A 12,141-nucleotide genomic window follows, 5' to 3' on the forward strand; every position below is an offset into this window, starting at 1 on the left:
ATGCAGACTCTTCCTTTGGGACTTTAAATGCTAATTCTGTTAGAGATGTGAAATCAGTGACAGTTTTTTAAAACCCATAAAAGATTCTCTATTTAGGCCTTTCAGACTACTCTTCCACTTTAAGGTTACTCTAGCATCAAGGTGTCCTCACGTTTGTAGGCAGCATTTGAAATCCCTGACAGGCTCAAACTTACCTTAAATAACCTTGGGTCAGGGTCAGGATTAAATCTAAGCGGGGCATGTGTCAATGGAAAAAAATTGGAAAAGAATGACGGTGGAGGAGCCGTCTTAGCCCTTAAAGCCACATTTAAGGCTACAGAGCAAACCTCTCAGCGAGATGATATCCAGTGTTGCTTTTGAGGCAGTGCAATCATACCAAGCTGTCATACTGATATGTAGATAGTTATTCACCGTTTGTGGAGCATTTAAGGACACAAAGCAAAGTATTCCATTCTTTGCAGAAAGGAATACTCAAAACTCCCTTCATTTCTGAAATCTAGAGACTCTTCAATGCCCTTAGATGACTTGTATGATGCCACCTAACCAAAGGAGTTGCAGAATAATTGTATGTGCCTGCTATACTGCCTGCTTGTGTTAGCCATTATGACCATATGTGCTAATTGCTCTCTAAAAAGCTAAAAATCTAAAGCTACTTTTGCTTTGATTATCAATTAATGTTGTATACCGTAATTTCCGGGCTATAAAGTGCACTGTTTTATTGAGTTGAGTTTATTTGTCACTGCACATGTTACAGAGCAACAAAATTACATTTCAGTTTCACCCTGTCCAAGAAAACACAGGAGCGGGAGAACTGCGGTTCGCCACAAGGGCGGCGCCCCTTATTGGCCGCATTACAATAATTTAGCAATTTTCAAAGAAAAATCCACACGCCGAACATAGGCCGCACTCTATTGGCTGATGAGGGTGCCCTTCAGACAACTCAGCCAATCGGAACGGGCAGGGACACGGGCTGCTGTACTCAAGTTAGGTTTCACGGAAATGTCAGTTTTTCAACTGATACAAATCAGTCCATTTACAGATTTTTATGCTCACTTTTTTACTGAAACCAAACCGATACAGCTTATAAAACCGGGAAAATCCACAATTTAGCCACGTCATTGTTTAAGCCGCTGGATTCAAAGCGTGAGAAAAAAGTAGCGGCTTATAGTGTCGGAAATTACGGTGTGTATATTATCTTTCTTTAATTATTAATTAATATTATAAATCAATTTGCAAATTCATTGGACTCCACATCCCACAATGCAATGCACAAAACTTTTCCAACATACAATAAACTGAGTGTTTACAGTGGAGTTAAAAACAAAGTTTCGAGCTGAAATTTCAACCATTTACATCCTTTATTTGATCAAATTATCTTGAATTTATTGATCTATGAGGCCTACACCATGTCTTTATCTGTAAACGTTTGTTCATGTCCAGTAGCTTCCAACACATTTTTGAGTTCAGCTATAGATGCACACATCTGCCTACGAATAGTTTGGTCACCAAGGACCCATTGGTGGCCCATTTTTATCAGACTGCACTTTTTGTTTTGGATGATTGTAGCTTGTTTTGCACATTATTTATTCTGCAGGCATGTCGATATGTTTGGCTACTTGACATCAATCGATAGAAGAAACAGGTAGACACAGCACAGTGTGTTTTCACCTTATTATAAGTGTATCTGACTATCTGTTAAATGGACTAAGCCTCAAACTAAAGCTTTTAAAGTCCACAAGCTGATATGGTGTGGCTTCTCCTCTACCATTTATACAGACTCCATCTGAAAGATCTTATGATCATGCAGTCAACAGTTATACACGGGATCTAAGGTAGGACGACGCTCTGTGGCCGAGAGTGCAGCTGCTGAGAGAGATGGAGGGATGTTGTGGTCAATGATTCTCTCTGAAAGTGCCAGGGAAAAGAATCATTTCTGAATCCAACTTAAATGTTTGCTCTCACACCAAACCTTAAACTACAGCTTTTCGGATACAAAGTCCTTTAGTCTGCTGAGTTTTTTCTGCCACCTCAAACACGCTCTGCTGTTTGCCTTAATGTCACCTCAATTAATCAGCTGCGTGCAGACAGAGAGCAGCTCTGACTTAAAAGTGGGGTTGTCTTCCTTTCAGATGGTGTGGTGGTTGGATTGCTTTCTAAATACAATTATATGTTGTTTGAACTCTGCTGATTCTTCTAATTCCCTATTACTCATGTGCTGTTTACACGTGCACTGCACGTGTTGACCAGTTTGGGATTTGAGAAAGCCCTGAAGGAAAAAGTCTGTGATGAAACTCAAGAACGCTGTTACTGCGATAGACTGGCGCCCTTTCCAAGGTGTACGCCCATCTAGTGCCCAATGACAGCTGGAGATAGACACCAGTAGAGACCTGTGACCCTGAAAAGGTGCAAGCGGGTCAGAAAATGGATGGATGGACCTTTTATGGTTCTGTTGACTCTTTTTCCCAGTTAAAAAAATCCTTTTGGATTCTTGGAAAAGCTTCAAAGATATTATCATATTTATAGATTTTATTTTTTTCTTTCTGACTTCATTTTAAATCTGACATTCAGCCAAATCTTCTCTGAGCTTTATGTTCGAACGTGAGCCTGCGTGATTGTGTGTCTGCAAGATATCTTCAGGTTTTTGGGGCCTCTTTATCTGATTGAGACTTGGCATACTACAGCGTTTTGATCCCTTTAAGTTTGTCTCCTAAAGGAAAAATGTGAAATCTAAATGGGAAATAAAAAACCCTAAAGAAAACATTAACGGTGCTCTTTCATAATTACTGATATTTTCCTGAGTTTGAAGTACCTATCTGTTATATTAAAATATCAAAATAGACTATTTAAAACTGGAAAAACATGGGTATATACAGGGTACATCTTGGAGGGTTGTGTCGAGCTCATAATTATGGTTATATTGTATTGTATTATAAATGGCTTACAGCTGTAAAAGCCAAGACATTTTCTTTAAAATGTAGTCAAATGGCTTTTGTGATTCAACGTCAATGTAAAATAGGATTGGTTTTGCCTCAACGGGAAATAAATGCAGCACAAACAAACAAAGCAATGTCTGTCTTCTCAGCATCAAACGTCATGTCTGATCTAAGAATCTGTGCTATCAACGTGTTGGGTTATTAGACTTCACATAGAAGAGAGTAACGAGGACATGTTAAAATGTAGAAAAGAGTGAGCAGTTATGTCCCAAGTTATGAAATAACCAGACAACAACAGCAGGTCTTGGATGGTTTTTTACCTAACGCTGTCTTCAGATATCGCCCATGTGTCTAATTTTAGTCAGTCTCTGCGTAGAACTGGCATGAGGTCAGCATGGTCTTGGCGTTAAGGTGAGATATTCCTTTATGTTTACTTTAGCACTTCCTGTCTTTGCTCCATGTGTCCACATGATCTGTCTCCTCTGTGGTACGTAAATTATTTCAGACTGAACTTGTTTTTACACATTTCCTCCCACCAACAAACGTATTTTGGAAACCTAATAAACAAAATGAGTGCCCTACCTGTGCATGGCGCCACACAGCCATCACAATCATCTACTTTTCAAACAGCCTTTACTGAAAAGGAACAAATTGGTTTCTATAAAGCTCTCACGGTAGTTAGTTTCAGTTTAGGATAATCACTAAAATGTTTGCGTCTTTTGCTCATCAGTTCACGCTGCTGTCGGAAGTCCACATGAGTAGCATTTCCTCATCATGTTCTTTTCCATGGTTGTGATGGATCCAAACAACAGTCAGTCAGACCATTTCCCTGCAGCTCTGCAGAAAGGCGTGATTCACTCTTTTGTGCTGTGTGACTCAAAGCCCCAGTTCCTGCCCCCTCACGTCCTCATTTCACTTCCACTGTCTTCTGTAGACTGGGGCTTGCCATTTGACAAACTGCCAACCTTGGACCTACTTTCCCAAAGGTCAACAGTGATATTTGTAGAGCTTAGCAACAGTTTGTGGGCAATAGTTCCAGGGCAGACACAGACAGAAACAACAAAAAGGTATAGCTGATTAATTTGACTGTTTTCTATTTTACTACAGAAAAAAGAATCAGCCATGCAGGCACAGTGGCTACAACACATGCAGGTTGTTGCTTTAATGAACTGAATAACTGACTGTTTTACAATGAGGCAGTAAAAACCCTGACATTTCCTTGCATTGGTCCAAGAATGAAAACAATCCCCAAAAGTTGCCAGGTCTAGATGAAGTATCACAAAGCAACTGGGCCCAATTGGGTGGTTCTGCTGATGGGTGTTAAGGGAGACCAGATGATGATGATGGGGTTCGTGGAGTTGTTTCCTCACTTTCTGAGACGTGTGCTGAAGACGAGCACATATGCAGATGTTTAAGTTTCATTTAAAGCTATCAAGTTGTATTTATGTTTGTCTCAAATCAAACTGATTATGCAGGACCAGCTCCACCGTTCAGTGATATGTTTGTGTTTCCCTTCCCTGGTTCTTCCATTCCATCAAGTTTGATTTAATTTGCATGAAAGCTAGAGGTAAGGTGACATGAGGTCGAAGTCTAACAATCACAGAAACGTGGAGAGTTTCCTTCAAGTCTCCAGTGACACACGTTCCATCCTGAGGGTTAATGAAGAGCTCCCCTGTTTATCTTCCTATTAGCTTTGAATCTATTTTCTCTTCATGCAAAACACATTGTCAAGCTATAAAAGAAAGCAGCCAGTAGCATTAAATGAAAGGCAATGTTACCCTGGCCAATGCACATAGGGATGGTGTTATGTAAGCCAAGGAGCCAAACTCCACAGAGCTGCTCACACACACATGGAGAACACCCAATCTCTGCGTATTCAACAGAAACCCGTCCACCAGCCATGCGGTATGTTACGCCAACCATCATCCAACAATAATATTATCATCAGTAACTGTTCCTGATTGGATGCTTGAAACAACTGCAATTTGGTGACCATTTTGTCTAATTGAATGATAAATTACATTTTAATCTCATAATTCCTTCACTCCGAAGTCAAACTAAACATCATCACACGAAGCTGCTGTGTTTCATTAGATTGGCGAAACTTTCAACAATCTAAATTCAGGATACTTTCTTTCTAGTCCAATCTAAAAACCCCTAAGTTGCTACTGCTCCTTCTTAGCTACAACACAATATCCTCAATCCACCTTTACTGAGTTTATCTGTAGCTACGTTTCCATTACCCTTGGAAATGCGCAAAATCTAAATAGCGTACCAAAAACTGGTAATGGAAACACCTGAATTTTGAAAAACACTCAAATATCACAAAAAGGATTTTATGCTTTTATGAGGAGGTATTTCAGACGTTTCGATATTGAAATGTGTCGTAAAAGCGCTATGGATACACTTTTTCCGCAAATACGTGACGTACCTGATCACATGACCACTTTGCGCAGTGCGTGTAAACAGAAAAGGAGACCGGGACATTTCTTACCATTATACTTAACAATTATTAGTGCCACAATAGATGTGAAACAACAAAGGAATACAGAGTTTTATAAGGTGGTTTGGAGCTTCCCTCTTCCTACAGCAAAGTCTCACGGGATGAGATTTCACAGGAGTTAGGAGGCTCCTGCCCAAATCAACCTTCAATAAAAACACATTGAAAGCGCAATTATACTTTGTTGACATTTAGAAATATTGCTTTTATTTTGCGAAAATCTGTAAGGGAAACACAGCTAGTGACTCCAATATCCTACAACTCCAGACAGGATTAGTTTTGTGAAATATGGATGATTGATAGGCTAACGTTTTCATATGTTGACGCTAACCAGCTAGGCTTTTCCTCAGGGAAACAAAAAACTGAAGATACAACAATATCAATTTCACAGAAGAGGATTCAGAATGTATTATTTCTAGGATTTAGTGCCTTTATACCAAAAGCCAGAAGAGTTGTATTGACTTTTTGTCTCACGTTAAATTAAGCTTTATGAATGACTGGCTACAGGATAAGCGGGTAAAGAAAAAAAACTGGTGGTTCCTTGAGCTGGGAAACAATGATGCTCTGTACTCGTTTGTGTTGAAGCATTCTTCTTCATTAAAAAAAAAAGCCAAATATCTTTGAGCTTACGAGAAATCCTTTAACCAAATATGAATGGCAGTCGTTTGAATTCTTCTTCAGAGTGTAAAACTTTTTCCACTGGCGTTGCTTTTAAAAAATAATGAAAATAAACTGAGGACAGATGATGTGGAGCAATAAACTTCACATAAGAAAGAAGGACTCGGATAGGACCCAAGGCTCTCCACCTGGAAAACAAAACAGGTGGAGAGCAGAATCATTCCTCCAAGAGTCATGGATGAATTTTCCACAGGGTTTTGTGGATAAACATCAAGCGGAGCAGTGTGTCGGAGAGTGAACTATATCATTGTGCTGCAGCAGGTCCTCTGTTGACATGTCTGTGTGATCAGAAAATGGGGGACAGGAGATTCCAGCAACTCCACAAATAAGCAGCGCTCGGCACGGCAGCTCCCATCACAGGAAAACTGGAAAGAGGATGAGATGGAGCGAGACACAGACTTGCCTGTCCATTCAGCCAATGGAATGGGAAAACTAAACACTTTGGTTTAAACATTCTGTAACAGAAGCCGCTCATCTGTAATCAACAGAACCAGTGAGGGCAGACGCTACTGATTTACTTTTATTGTTTATTTTGCTTTCAGTAAAAAAAATCCTTTCAAGCATTTCCTTGGATATTATCTACATTTGTGCATCAGAAACTGGTTTTCATTACAGATTTTCACAAAATAAAAGCGATATTTCTTAATGTCGACAAAGAATAATTACGCTTTGAATGTGTTTCCATTGAAGGCTGTTGTAACTCCTGTGAAATCTCATCCCGCGATATTTCGCTACTGGAAACCTGATGCTCCAAACTTTTTTATAAAACTCCACATTGCTTCATTATTTCACGTCTAATGTGGCAGTAATCATTTTTAAGTATAACGCTAAAATAAGTTTCGTTTTCCTCTTCTGTCCACACGTAACGCACCGTGTTGTGTCAGAGAGAAGTGGTCATATGACCAGGTACATCATGTGGTCATAAATGTATCCATAGCGCTTTTGAAACACATTTCAATATTGAAACGTTTGAAATTCCTCATTGTGAAAGCGTAAAAGACTTTTTAGGGATATAAGTGTGTGTTTTTTTTTTTTGAAAATCAGGTGTTTCCATTACCAGTTTTTATTGCGCTATTTAGATTTTGCGCATAATAAAATGTAATGGAAACCCAGATACTGTCACTCTCCATGACTTATGGCTTTTTTTTTGCAGACAAACTAATGCTACCAAAGAATATTTGTCTGGATTGGTCCTATGTCAACGTACGTAAGGGAAGCTGTTTCATTAGAGGGAGATCCTTGAAAACCAGGTAGTTTCCACTTGGGTGTCTGTGTTTCTGTGTGTTTTTTCTACCTCCTGCCCAGTTTTCAGAGACTGTCTCCCTCAAACTCTACAACGTAGGTGGCCTCAGGCAAAACCAGCCCATGATGTGACTGAAATTCTTGAAAAAAAGATTGTAGAGAGCAACCAAGACTTCAAGTCAAATCAGAAATCAATCATATTAATTGGCAGATTGACTTTCAAAACAAGAATAGTTAGTGACTAACTAGAGCATTATAGTTGAATGCATCCATAATAGGATAAAGAGGATGTGATGACGTCAGAGTGCAGCTATTCGGCAGCTGGTCTCCTGTGGAATCCTGGGCGATACTGGGGATGACGGAGACCAGCTGCTGATTTAGTGACTCATTTTTACCTCAGCAGGGAGAAGGAAATGGGAGCGCAACCGCTCCCGCCTGGACAAAGTGCAGACATTGCCGGATCTGACGGGGAGTCCAGCCAACACAACACTTCAACAAACAAAAGTCTGCCGTGTCGGGCCCATGATGTGCTTTTCTCTTGGCTATTAGAGTCATATCGCAATGTTGCCAGTTGGATTGTAAAGATCATTTAAAAAAATCTTTCATCCTTTTAGTATTTTAGTAGCCAACGGAGGATAAGTGAGTCTGACCATAAATTAAAAGCCTTGGGCTTCCATTGTGGCCTAATAACAGTGTCCTAAATATCTGTTTCTTTTAACTACAACATTCTTTCTTCTTGTTTTTGCAAAAATAATGAAGACAAGCTTTGGCTGAATCTGGCTTTGGCTGTTATTCAATGACCTGTGTAATAAAGTTAAAACTGTCAGTCAAGAAGTGGTATAGCAAAACTTAATTAGAACGAGTCCATTCTTCTGGTATTACTCGCTTAATCCACATGTAAGGGCAGTAAATAGAGGAAAGAAATCAAAACATCAGTGTTCCTTCCATTTACTCTGGAAGAGCCGGAAAAATCAACGATGATTGTTTATATTCTAGCTCAGAGGATCCCGGGCTTACCTCGGGTACTTCCATTTGTTAAGGAATCACCCATAAACAAGTATTAAAGCGCTGTCAGGAGAGGGGGTTTCCAACCAGGATATCATTACAGATATAAACCCAGCACATAGACTTTAAAGGTTTTCCCGTCTCTCTAATTACTTCTTTGTTTTTTACATCTAATTTGTGGAAAAATGTACGTGCATTCAAAGCTGTGACAGAGAAAAAAGCTGATCTAAATTTTCCACTTGTTTTTGATGTCCTTGGATAGGATGGGCACCCGTAACCTGGAAATGGTTCACTTCAGTGGAATGCAGTCATGAACGTTGTTATTGATTACACCTTTTGTTTTTCCTTCAATGACACAACCAAATAGGTCAAGACATGCAGAACAAAAGTTCTAGGTCAGGAATTTAAAAAACAAAAGTGTTTTTAGTCTAATGCTTAGCTTAAGTGCACCAGACCTTAATAAGACTGGCTTTCTCTTTAACAGGAAACACTATTATTATCAACAGGTTTGTACCGTCATTTATCACTTTGCTACTGATAATAACAAAACTCACAAATAACTGAGAACTACTTATTCAATCACAGATATGACACTGAATTATATAATATTGCAGAGTGTTACTTATGTGTTACCTATTCATGTTTTCTTTGTACTCTTTATTTAGTGCTAAACTGTCCCTGGCTGGAGCAGATGCACTGATGCGCCAGAACTGCTTTAGGTCATAGTACAAACACAAGATGAAAATCAGTAGCAACAGGTTAGTGCATATTAATATTACTGCACCAACAGGCTTTCATATTTCTGCATAATCTAAACCCAGCTTTGCAGAGCTTGTTCAAAGTTGTTCAAAGTCGTTCGTGTCTACGACGACCACTGTTGGCAGCAGTCCAATCAAAGCGATAGATTACTCACCAATAAGAAACAGGCCAGATACAAAACACTGTAAATCTAAATCTAATCAAACGATGAAGCATCATTCAGGAGTCATCACAAGAATAATGTTTTTTCCGAAGTGCCAAAATCTCTCCTGTTGGATTCTGGGAGGTACAGTATGTGTGGATGTTTGTGCAATGAATCAACATGATGGATGGGTATTTATTTAATGGCCTATGCAGCATTGATAAAGTAACACGTTGATTCCAGAGCGATTTTTTTTTTTTTTTTTTTTTTTTTTTTTTTTTTTAATAAAACTTTCCCAGTACAGGTAAGTATGGAAGCCCATTCTTGCCAGTAAAAAAATAAAAAAACTAGAAAAAGTATAATTAAATTAAACAAAATCTAATCATAGATACTTATAGTATCTCATACTTGTGACTTAGGACGTCATAATTATGACTTAATTTTTTTTTTTTTTTATGATTATTATTTTACTTTTCCTAGTTTTTGGTTTTTTTTCTTCTGGCGAGAATGAAAAATAAAAATCACCACAGCAATTCATAATTATGAGTTAGAAAAGTCATAGTAAAGTCATAATTCTGAGATACATACTGAGCATTTGCATTGACACTATTACTATTCTTAATTAAACTTTGTATAATAATTCATTTAAACTACATATTTTGGCTGTTCATGGGGTTCTTCAACACATGGTACATATAGTGTAGAAAATAGTGGAAGTGCATAAATATGTATTTATTGCAAAATGATTCCGTCACATTTTTGTATGTTTCTTTGCTAATTTATATTAAAAATAATTTTCTCATAATTATAATGTTCTATCTCATAATTATGATTTTTTTCTCATAATTATGCCTTTTTATCTCATATTTATAACTTTGTATCTCATATTTATGACTTTCTTTCTCATAATTATGATTTTCTTTCTCATAATTATGACTTTCTATCTCATATTTATGACTTTCTTTCTCATAATTATAAATTTTCATCTCATAATTAGGATTTTTGTTCTCATAATTATGTCTTTCTATCTCATATTTATCACTTTCTTTCTCATAATTATGACTTTCCGTGGTGATTTTTATTGATTTTTTTTTTGTGGCAGAAACGTGCTTCCATAAGTAAGTCATCTTTAAAAAAAAAAAAACAAAAAACAAAAAAAAAACAGCGTCAGTTCAGTGAAACATTTCTACTGCACTGCAGGATGTATGAAGTCACTGAAACAGAAGTTCATATTTCTTGCTAAAAAAAAATAATCCATGACTGATTTGGAAACAGGCCGAGTGCAGTTACACAAACAAAAAGGCAAATACGGGAAAACAGTAGCAAAAAAAAAAAAAAAAAAAATGACAATGAGGCATTTAAAATATATCAATAATTCCTACCTTTCCTGGAATGGAGACAAAGGGAAGTGTCGCAATGACACAACAGTTTTGACCTTATATGGAAGCTGCTATCCCGATACCGCGTCCCACTGGGAAGTAAACCAGTAAAAAACCAGAGGAATATCTGCAGCAGACTTTTAATTACATAACTGACTTGTATGCTAAAGGATTAAACATTGAGCCTTGCAGGATTTGTCAGTGGAGGTGGTTGGAATGTCTGGTATGGCTGTTGGTACAGAAAACAATCTGCTGTTTTGTTAATCTAGCACAGAACAAACAGGCTGTTATTGATGTCCGAAGTGAATTATGATGTTTGAGCAAGCAAATCACACAAATAGAGAATCACATGATTGAACACGCCTGATCGCAGCGATACTGATACTCACTTTCTTTTCCATTTTTTTTTTAAACATGTGTCATTGGCATTGCAGAAAAAAATGAAATCATACGAATCAAGCTGTTCAACTGTGCTCATAACGTTGGAACAAGCCCTCTTTGGTTGTCCAATGACTCTTTTACTGAAATGCCAATGACTCAAACATATAAAAAGATGTGAAAACACATTTTAAGTCATTTATTGTAAAATTAGAAAAAATATACAACAAAATCACTGAAACATATTTGGTTGGTTTAAAGAATGTTTTCATTAACAAGCAGATAAATGAAGATATTTTTTTAACTGAAAAAATCATAGTTTGTTACTGTATCACACATCTGAAAGCTATCTAAAAACACAAACAAGGAAAATGAGTGAGACAGACTCTTTTTAACTGTGTAATGTAGCCTCTGGGAGTCTGTGGATAGTTTTGCATAAATACGGTTGCTACACTGTGGAGAAAAACAAATTGTTGCAGTTCCACATTATTTTTCTGCTCTTTTCAAACACTTACATCAGTTTGAGCTTGTTTCAAATCACACCCAGAATGAAATTCTCTCAATACTAATTAACAGTAAAAATAATAATAATAATAATAATAATGGTGAGCTTTGTGTGTTTTGGATGGAAAAAATACACCCACTAAAAGGTTTTATATGGAATGCAACAAAAAAAAGAGGTGTTTTATTATTAAAGCTAATCGGTGATGTAATTTGATCGTTTAAATAGCAGATTTTGTTAATCACATAAGAATAATGCACAAAACTAATCCTGAAACATTCCAAACTCAGTGAGCAGAAAAACTAAACATCATGTTGAGTTAATAGTCAGTCAGTCAATTCTAGATTTATACATATTGTATGTATGTATAATAATAATAATAATAATAATAATAATAATAATAATAATAATAATTATTATTATTATTATTATTTTTATCTACTGTATTTATTTTTATTTTATTTTATTTTATGTTATATAGGTGCCTTTATGTTCTAACACTAAACCGTTGCTCGGTCTGATTATTTTTTATTTAATTTTTTTTATATTTTTGCTCTTTATGGTATTAATATCCCTTTACAAGTGGGCATCGCCATTTTGGAGATTCCCACTAATCAGCATTT

General features: G+C 37.0%; 1 protein-coding gene across 2 annotated transcripts in view; it reads right to left on the reverse strand.

The window, feature by feature from the left end:
• LOC114456487 (KATNB1-like protein 1) overlaps positions 1–10,839 on the reverse strand; it is a 36,140-nt gene extending 25,301 nt beyond the window's left edge. Inside the window, exon 1 of one of the 2 annotated variants that reach the window (XM_028438268.1) lies at positions 10,642–10,839. The gene's annotated coding sequence lies outside the window, so the exon portion shown is untranslated. Of the gene's footprint in view, positions 1–3,253; positions 3,350–10,641 lie in introns of those variants that run through there. The other variant, XM_028438270.1, reaches the window with a different exon arrangement.
• Between the last annotated feature and the right edge of the window lie 1,302 nt (positions 10,840–12,141).

This window comes from Gouania willdenowi, chromosome 22 (genome assembly GCF_900634775.1).
Source record: "Gouania willdenowi chromosome 22, fGouWil2.1, whole genome shotgun sequence".
NCBI lineage: Eukaryota > Metazoa > Chordata > Actinopteri > Blenniiformes > Gobiesocidae > Gouania > Gouania willdenowi.